Raw genomic sequence first — 7,353 nt, 5'->3', positions numbered from 1 at the left:
CAGTCTAATCTAATTGTCATACTCTTCGAATTTCATATTAAGAAATTCTTTTAACCCAAAAAGCAAATTATACTCCATTCGAACTGGTTTTCTTTCAAATACAAATCTTTGTAATCCCAGGCTATCTGTAATCAGATCATCATTTAATCAATCACCTGTAATCATTTATAACAGGAATATCATTTAATTTAATTGACGTGTTTCATAAACACATAGCCCGCGAAAACCTACCCCTACCACTCAAATTAGAAAACATTATCCGTTGCTAACCATTGTGAATCAGGCTGAAGTAAGTTTTGAACAATTGAACAATGACTGGTTATGTACTTTCTCAAATATTGATTTCAGATCATTTTGAACCAAAAAAAGTTACAGACTGCAGCGTTATAACCCGAAAACACAAAATACAATGCGTAATTAAAAATGCAGGTACAAAAACCTGTAGAAAAATTAATCCAGAAAATTCCTTCATATTAACAGTAGATTGTGCATTTATTTTTTACTTTTCTTAGAGTGCAGCATACTAACTAACTACTAATAAACTGCTTTAAAGTATAAAACTTAAATTGTAATCGTTCAAAAATGTGTACGTTTTCGATAATTCAATGGATTTAAAAATAGTTATTTATATTTTAATATTATATTATGCATTTATATTGCTACGAACAAATCTAAATTAACATATATAAAATATATATGTTTTTGCTGAGATTTGACAATTTTGCATCGTGATTACGTAATGACGTCATCACGCAATGTCATCACAACACTTTAGCAACTTCCACTGAAAATTAGTTGGCAACACTGGTAAAAATCCGCCATTTATCAGTTTAAACTATTACTGGGAACCAGTAAAACGGTATAAGTTTTACTTTTAAAAGTAATGCGTTACAATATTGCGTTACTCTTTAAAAAAAAAGTAACTGCGTTAGTTACTTTTTATGAAAAGTAATGCGTCGTTACGTAACCGGAGCGAATGGGACGTGTGTGACAGAGAAGAGGTCGCCGGAGAGAAGACAGTGAGAATGCGCGGCTGACGTTATTGCCTGTGCCGCTGGTAACAAAACGGATCGGCTCAGAATCGGAAAGAAGTGAGACTGACCAGCCGATCACCGATCCGGGCCGATCATGAGGAAAACAGGCCGATTCCGATCCCTGGCCGATCGATCGGTGCATCTCTAGTTCCTAATATTGTTTTGGGAGTCTCTTACAATAGGATTACATGTATGCAAGGTCAAAAAACGCTTTCGTGCTCTCAAAATATGCATTTAATATCACCTAATTTTCCAGCGATTCTCAAACAATTCATTCGAAGCCGTTCAAATATTCAGTCTCTCTAAACCCCTCCTTTCCGTGAGCCTGCTCTGCTCTGATTGGTCAGATGGCCTAGTCTGTTGTGAGTGGTCACCAACCTTTTTAGGCCCAAGATCCCTGACCTCGAAACAGTTTGCACTACAAACCAGTGTGTTCATAATTAAGATAATACATTAAAATAATATGATAAGACACACCAACTTTAAATATCAAGCAGCAACATTAACTGTTTTGTTCAGCTAAAAATAGCTGGACGGAGTGGACATTACTAACGACTCGTTTCAGCTGTTCAGAGTCGATTCTTTATTTTGGGAGACAGTAACCTTATTTATCGTGCAATTTCAGCTTTACAACTTTGCAGATCGTTTACATTCACATGATACAGCTACATTAAACACTGCATTCATGCACTTTCGGCTTTATAACTTTGCAGATTGTTTACATTCACATACAGCTACATTAAACACTGCATGAAAGGCAATATTGGAAATGGCATAATAGGGGCACTTTAAACAAACAAACTAGTTGCATTGATAATATAATGTGCAAAATAATGTAAAAGTTCTCAGATCAAATATGTGTTTGATACTTTCGTAATGTGATTTGTCATTGAATTAGCACAAATAGTGGCTGATGTGACATGTTTTCAGGCAGTGTTCACAAATTTTTAATATGACTGTTGTTGTTTTTTACTGTTACTGTTGATGCTATAAAAAAAATGAGACACAATGTAAAATCAGTTTAACTTGTTTGCAGGTCGTAGGAAATCAGTTTTTTTGAAAAGGGTCTGAATATAATGTGCATTAACACCTATTCTTTTGACACATGCAAAGTTTATATAAGATTCTTTAGTTTGCAGTTTCTCAGCAATTTCCTCTGCATCAAGACTGTAGCTTGGGTTACATTTGAATTAGAATCATCAAATCTCAATCAATCTCAAAAAGATTACAATATGAAATGTTGAATTTAAAATGAAACTCATCGTAATATTGATATTGTAAGAAATGTAAAATAAGCTATGTTTAATGAACTGCATTGGTGACTGCATACTTCTTTCTGACCTCACCTGTTATAACTACTTTTTTGTGTTTAACAAAGAAGTTGAACCAAATATGATATTGATGCTGATTCATTTAAAATGCATGGTTACTAAAGAACTTTATTGTTTGCTTCATTCAGAAAATGAGCAAAATTAAACTGAAGTCTCAAAGGTGAAGTCATATGTTGAATTGTGGTACTGAGTCAGTAAAGTATTATGCATTGTTCTGTATTAAGGACAGGGATGATGAATTATGTGCCAAATTAAGTGATATACCAAATAATCAAGTTTATTAAAGATGAATTTTGTAAAACTGTATTTCTGATATGCTGATGAATAGGCCTACAGATAAAATGAACAATCCCAACATTCTAAATATATATCATGTGACTATTATTTTTCATAATAAATTACTTTTATCAAAATTCGTGCCATCTGTTACTAGATAATGGTTATAACAAATTTAAATAGCTAGCTGCTGTATTTAATTTAAAGTTCTCTTCAGTGGAAATGGAAATGAAATATAGCAGCATGCAGCAATTAAGTGGCCAAGCACAGCAGAGAATGAGGAGCAACCATGGCAGGGAGGATAAGACCAAAGGCAACAATGAGTATTAACGATATTTTATGTTGATTTTACTCAAACTGGCTGAAAAATCATAAATTCAGTCATTATTAATGATTTAATGGTTTATCAATTTTGACCAATAGGTGGCAGAGGCAAAACTGTTTCTAAGCTATTAGCATTTTTTTATTTCATTATTAATGTTTAATCACTTTTGACCAATAGGTGGAGTTATTACCAAATGAATGTGGTGTGATCAGTGTGAGGTGACAATGACCCAAAGATTGATGTGAATATGCCAAAGCTTTGCAGAGATGCAGTTTGGTATCATGTGATCAATATACAAAAAATGGTTTTGTCTATCAGCATGAAATCCATAACATTTTGTCGGCACAATCTGAAGAAGAATTTGAAGCTGAATTTGGTGAAAAACAGACAAGATCTTTAAAGGGGTAATCGAATGCCCATTTTTCACAAGTTGATATGATTCTTTAGGGTCTTAATGAAAAGTATATAACATACTTTGGTTAAAATTTCTCAATGGTAGTGTAAAAACACCCTTTTTACCCTGTCAAAAACAGCTATTTTCAAAGCAAGCCGTTTTGTTGCATTTCGCTTTAAATGCTAATGAGCTCTGCTCACCCCCCCTCTCTTCCGTGGGGTGATGAGCAGACTGTAAACTTTAGCCGCGAAACTTGCTAACTAGCACATTAATAGGAAAGGTGATTTGCAAAGTTTCATAAAAATCCCTTATACTCAGCGCGTCTTCAGCGGCTCAGATGTCAGGAGTAAATGATGATTGCCATGTTCATTATTACATGAACAACAAAACACCTCAATCTCTTAATCGGAGACATTCTTGTCTTCCCCTGAACCGGAGTCGACACAATGGCGGACAGCTCACAGCTCACTCAGGGACGGGTCTAAGGTAAGACGGCCTTGTCAATCAACTATCGTGGGAGGGGCCTGTGCAGAACTACATCATTCATTTTGCTTCTAAACTTTACAGTTCAAATGTTATTAGTATAAACATGAGTGCAACTTTGAGCTGTTAATGGCACTAGAGGGTTTGAGTTATGCCGAGTTCACACTATACGATTTTCAAAGTCGTCGGATCACCTTTGTTTTCACACTGCACGACTATCTGGGGTAGCATTCAGTTGCTGCTGCGTTCACATTGCGCGATGGATCGCCGACAGATGGTTACACACTGCATGACTTTACAATAGGATGAATCGCCGACAACTCTGTCTGGTCCGCAAACTAACTCCTCCCCAAACTTCCCGCTGCCCTGTATCTTGCTCTCTCATTGGCTGTAGGTCATCACCGAAGTATTTTCAGTCAGATCTCATTTCACACAGCAGGACTTTGAATCACTGACAGGTCCAGATATTTAGCATGCCAACTATTTCACGGGCATCGGAGACGTGTCAGCGATTCTCTCAGATCGCATCTTTGATAATTCACACTGAGTAATTGTCACTCGCGTGAATGAGCACCGATTTGCCTCCGATTTCAGCCATTTGTCGGCGATTTCGCAAAGCCTGTCAACGAGTGAAAATCGGGGTTAAAATCATGCAGTGTGAACTCGGTATTAGAGACTCCAAATGTTCTATGCTATGGTTAAAGTGATAATTCGCCCAAAAATGAAAATTCTCTCATTAATTACGCACCCTCATGTCGTTCCAAACCCCTAAGACCTTCGTTCATCTTCGAAACACAAATCAAGATATTTTAGATGAAATCCGAGAGCTTTCTGACCAGCAAGGCACAGAAAAATCTTAATTTGTGTTCCGAAAACGAACGAAGGTCCTCCGTAATGGCGCTAGGGTGTTCGCAAGTATTCTCGTAGCTTCATAAAATTACGGTTGAACCACTGATGTCACAAGGACTGTTTTTCCGATATTCTTACTGCGTTTCTGTGCCTTGACAGTGGTAAATCCCTTGCTGTCTATGGAGGGTCAGAAAGCTCTCGGATTTTATACAAAAAAATCTTAATTTGTGTTCCGAAAACGAACGAAGGTCTTACAAGTTTGGAACGACATGAGGGTGAGTAATTATTGACAGAATTTTCATTTTTGGGTGAACTATCCCTTTAATGTTGAGACTGTCCTCTATCTGTGTGCCAAATTTCATAACTTTTCTGCAAGCAGTTCTATGGGCTGCCATAGACTCTAGAGTGGAATAATAATAAGAAGAAGAAGAACACTGACATTGGCGCCAATAGCCTCGTGGGCAGTGCGACAACATACAGCACCGTTGCTCTTTGGGCGTCCCGAGTTCGAGTCCCAGCTCACAGACCTTTCCCGATCCCATCTCCCACTTCTCTTTCTGTCCTCTCTACACTGTCCTATCAAATTAAAGGCAAAAAAAAAAAATGGCATACCAAGTCATGACAGAAGAAATCATAAACAGTAAAATTAAGAAAAAAATGTGAGTTTGATGTGCTACAAAACAACTACATTATGTAAAGGGCAGTAATGGCATGCTTGTTTGCATAAAACAAACGGTAAGAAAATGTTATTAATAACATACTTCATATATATCACTATCAAAAAATTTTAATCACTTTTTAATTAAGGGACAATATTTGCCACCTCAAACAGATTTTCAGGGGCCCTTGTTTGCCTTTATGAGGGCATAAAAAATGCATACTGTGCTGTCCATTTATGTAAAGCACTAGAGATGGCTCAACAGTAGCTGTAAATAATGCATATAACTAGGAAAGCAGAATGATTAAATATATTAAAAAGTTAAACATTTGCTTTGGCTTTGTTTTGTTTTAGGGCTGTTAGAGGACCACCCCTTGCTATAGCAAGACCTAATGACATTTCATGTGTTGTAATATTGTTCAGTAATGAGCCATCATAGTTTATGTGGTCTCATTACTGGAGGCTTCCAGCTATTGTTGGAAGAGTTCAGTGTATCTTTTGAAGCATGTGCAAGAAGTTAGTATGCACTGCCTGAGAAAGTGGCCAATCAGAGACATTATGAGGTCTCTTCAGAGGTATTCAGTCATTATATAATCTCTGTTGAATTTAACTCTTCAGGCTTAAGTGTACATTAGAGTAATGGTGATTTTTGTAGAGAATGGTGTCGTAACTTTTGTGTTAGGCCAATTTAAGTCAAAGTCCAGGGTCATCTTACCCTCACAGTCTGTAGAGGAACATTTCAAGCAGAGTTGTTCAGAGATTGTTTTAAAAACCGTAATGTGGAAAGTGTCACATGTGCAATGTCATTAACTGTCTGTTCTTGTCTGTATTTACACACCAGTGGAATGTCTGACAAATGTGTTTTGTAGTCATTTTGATTCTCTGTATATTATACCTTAAGGAATATATTTCATCAATCTTCTGTATTTTCAAGTCAGATTCTCTAGCATATGAAAATGTTACTGTTTTAAAAGTCTGTATTGCTGGTCTGTGGTTAACAGACAGTACACATGCATTGTGTTTCAGGGGCCGGGCTCCTGTCCTCCACAAACATTCCCTTGTTGTTGGCAAATATAAACCCAGCAGTTTCCCCATTGCTTCTCTGATATGCCATTAGCTTTGTGTTCCTCACTTTTCCATACAACTCTGATGGCACCCATTCACTGCAGAGGATCCATTGGTGAGCAAGTGATGCAATACTACATTTCTTAAAATCTGATGAAGAAACGACCTCTCCTACATCTTTGATGACTTGAGTACATTTTCAGTAAATTTTCATTTTTGGGTGAACTATTCCTTTAACGGGTCATTTTGAGTTGTTGATTTACATTTTTACATTATACAACTATATGTAAATGCACAGATTTTTCATGCATTTGTTTATTTGTATGTTTTTTAGATCCCTGCCCTATTCTAGAACCAAGGTATAGATTTATCACTTCATCTTAGATATGAGAGGCTGGGGTTAGCTGTCTGTATTGCAATAATTTAACCTTTCCACCATTATTATTAAGAAAGAACATATAGGTAATTTAATTATATATAACCTGTGTATTAATGACAGAATTTACAGTGAATCATACGATTACATCATTTAGCCAGTAGGCGGTGACAGTCTGTATGAGTGAGTCAGTGAATCAAACAATTTGTTCAAACATACCGATTCATTCAGTAAAGAGAACCTTTTTGTCTTGCTCGGAGACACAATGGTTGATCCTGCTGTGGTTCCCTATCGAAAGGTAACTCTCGTTGCGTCGTCGTTTTGACGACTTGTATGGGGAAACTCCTGTTTACTCTGTTACTGAAGCCTGATTTGTTAACGTTTGTGTAGCTGCACAAAACAATGGCGCTCGAGCCCGCCAGAAGGGGTGGAGCCAACTGCTATATAAGTCGGCCCAGAGCGCCATTTCATCAGAATCTTCTCCTTCAGCGACGAGACCATCTCTTCGCTGACTCTGCGCCGAAGCCGAAGCTAGAAGCTCAACCTGCTCTACGCTCCCGCC

The 7,353-nt window shown here is 37.1% G+C and overlaps 1 long non-coding RNA gene across 1 annotated transcript in view; it reads left to right on the top strand.

The window, feature by feature from the left end:
* Positions 1 to 4,428, top strand: part of LOC107699762 (uncharacterized) — an 18,190-nt gene extending 13,762 nt beyond the window's left edge. Inside the window, exon 3 of the long non-coding RNA XR_001635496.1 lies at positions 4,353 to 4,428. This is a non-coding gene — a long non-coding RNA (uncharacterized LOC107699762). The remainder of the gene's footprint in view (positions 1 to 4,352) is intronic.
* Positions 4,429 to 7,353: the final 2,925 nt, after the last annotated feature.

The sequence above is a fragment of the Sinocyclocheilus anshuiensis genome, unplaced genomic scaffold, assembly GCF_001515605.1.
Source record: "Sinocyclocheilus anshuiensis isolate Anshui unplaced genomic scaffold, SAMN03320099.WGS_v1.1 scaffold278, whole genome shotgun sequence".
Lineage (NCBI taxonomy): Eukaryota > Metazoa > Chordata > Actinopteri > Cypriniformes > Cyprinidae > Sinocyclocheilus > Sinocyclocheilus anshuiensis.
Note: the sequence above shows the minus strand (reverse complement) of the source record. Positions and strands in the feature narration are given on the sequence as shown.